General features: G+C 40.1%; 1 non-coding gene across 1 annotated transcript; it reads left to right on the top strand.

Annotated features, from left to right (window-relative positions):
- Positions 1-1,102: 1,102 nt before the first annotated feature.
- On the top strand, positions 1,103-1,175 carry TRNAK-CUU. Its single transcript has one exon. It is a non-coding gene; the product is annotated as a tRNA-Lys (tRNA).
- Positions 1,176-2,610: the final 1,435 nt, after the last annotated feature.

Genomic DNA, 2,610 nt, shown 5'->3' with positions numbered 1-2,610 from the left:
CTACAGGGGGCGCCTGGGTGGCTCAGTGGATTAAGCCGCTGCCTTCTGCTCAGGTCATGATCTCAGAGTCCTGGGATCGAGCCCCACGTCGGGCTCTCTGCTCTGTAGGGAGCCTGCTTCCTCCTCTCTCTGCCTGCCTCTCTGCCTACTTGTGCTCTCTCTCTGTCAAATAAATAAAATAAAATCTTAAAAAAAAAATGTTTCTACAGGCTCATAAGACAACTGCTTTGGTTATGTCTCTACCGGAGATGCCAAGGTGGACAGATGTTCACCAGGTGGCCACAGGTTGTGTTTAAGACCCAGCTTCTTAGAAGTGGGACAGCTTATGTTCATTATTCATTGACTTTCCAAAATTAATTTGAAGTGTTGGCCATTAAAGGGACAGAGAATAAATGAATTCTAATATGTTTTAGGAGCATAAAATTAGAATGGTGTGGCTTGATGGACAGCAGTCTATTGTTATTAGCAATTCCTTCCTAGTTGAAAGGGAAAAAGGGAGGGGCCATGTTTCTTCGAAGTCACAATCTTCATTTTTGTACTTTGTAAATTATTAAGCATTCTATTAGAAAAATAATGAGAAACTGCAGATTAAATGGCCAAGGCATAGTTAGTAAGAAATGCCTTTTGATAATTTTGACCTTGGGAATGTGATGATGGGTGTGGATTAGAAACAGGTTGGTTCCTCATCTGAGTTCTTTTTATTGTACTGCAATGTGGGCCTAGCTCTAAACTCAGTACAAGAACAATAAGCCTTATTCCATGCCCTGGAATTAAGGACATTATAAATGTATGGGAAATGTCAGAATCAATTAAATTATCTGCTGAATGACTTGTGTGGGAAGAATATTGTGCTATGATCTTGAGAACAAAGGGAAAAAATATAAGAGCTCATCATGGTCAGTGGAGAGCTTACCGCCTGTCTGGGGAAACAAACAGAAGTATGTAGTTCAAGTGCAATTTTATAGAGCTGCAATATACATGAGTAAAATGAAGTGCTAAATTGTATATTGTAGATAACCTGAGAATAATGGCATTTTTAAAAGGTGCTGCTTGTGACAATCATTAATTAATAGAGTTAAATAGAAAGAGTAATTGTAGGGGTGCCTGGCTGGCTCAGTCGGTAGAGCATGTGATTCTTAATCTCAGGATTATGAGTTCAAGCCCCATGCTGGGCATGGAGACTACTTTAAAAAAAAAAAAAAGGAAAGAGTAATTGTAGCCAATCAAGAAATAGGAAATATGATATGATATGATATGATATGCTTGCAGTGTACCTCTGGCATTTCTTTCTCTATCTTCCTTTCAGTTATCTTTTATCTCTGGCTGTTAAATGTTGGCGTTCATCAAGACTCAGTCCTGAGTCATCTCCTTTTCTGTCTTTACTTTCTCTGTCTGAAAAAAACTCATTCTGACTCTGGCTGCAATGACCTCTCATAAACAGATGTGTCACAGATTTACATTTTCATCCCAAATTACTCCTTCATCGCCAAACCCATATACACACTGCTTCATGGACATTGCATCTTGGATATCTCAAAGGATTAAAAAAGCACACGCACTAAACTGGAATTATGATTTAATTTCCTTCCAAAGGTAGTCTCCTTCCAGTGTTTGCTAGCTTGGAAAATGGCCCCACCATCTATCTGATTTACTCAAGGCAGAGGCAATCCAGAAAGCTGGAGGTCATTGCTGATGTTGCCACCATTCTTACTATGCTGGTCAGTTCATTGTCAACACCTGCCAGTTTTATCTCTGATCTGTCTTGCAAATCCAACCATTGCTCTTCACTATACCAATTCTATGCCCCATTCCTTTTTTTCTCTCATGGACTCGTGTTTCTTCCTTTCATAACACGTAGTTGGTAGTTAGTAGATAGTTGTGTCAGACTCAGCTAGCCGCCTACTCATTCATTTCCACCTTTTTCCTTCGTAACAAAACCTAAATTTTGTTCAGGTATCTGCCCCTCCCTGTGTAACTTAGTAGAAGCTGTCTGTATTTTGATCTCTTTGTAAATCTCTTTCTAATGATTGGTTAAGGGGTAGGCACATAACCAAGTTGGAGACAATGAAACCAACCCATCTGTGTGCCAGACGGCTGGAGGAATAGTATTTCTTGCTGTTAACAGAGGATTCTGAAGAAAACAGTCCATTTTCTGCATCTGCTGACCAGGATGGGTGGCCTGGAACAGCTTAGTTATCTGCTGCCAGCCTGAGAATAGAGAGCACAGAAAGACGTGGGAAGCATGGATACAGCTGCAAGAAAGAGGAGTCACCTTACCATCAACTTTTAATAAGAGGTGGCACCATATTGGGTTTGCCAGTGTGAGGTGGAGATTTTTCTACCACTTGAAACTGGAGCTATCTTAATGGACACAATAATTTCATTTTCATCTGCATGATTATTTGATTAATAAAAAACATCAGTCTCCACCCCTTTCCCCAACTAGCCTGTATCTATGTCTGATTTGTTCACATTGGGTTCTTTCTGTAGAGGACCAACCATATTTGTACACAGTAAGAATTCAGGGACTAGTTGATGAATAAAAGAATGCCCCAGTCATGGAACTGGTAGGCGAAGATGTAGAAATGAGAGTAATGACAAAAGGGTGTT

The sequence above is a fragment of the Meles meles genome, chromosome 20, assembly GCF_922984935.1.
Source record: "Meles meles chromosome 20, mMelMel3.1 paternal haplotype, whole genome shotgun sequence".
In the NCBI taxonomy this organism is placed as follows: domain Eukaryota; kingdom Metazoa; phylum Chordata; class Mammalia; order Carnivora; family Mustelidae; genus Meles; species Meles meles.
This window is presented reverse-complemented; position numbering and strand designations above follow the sequence as displayed.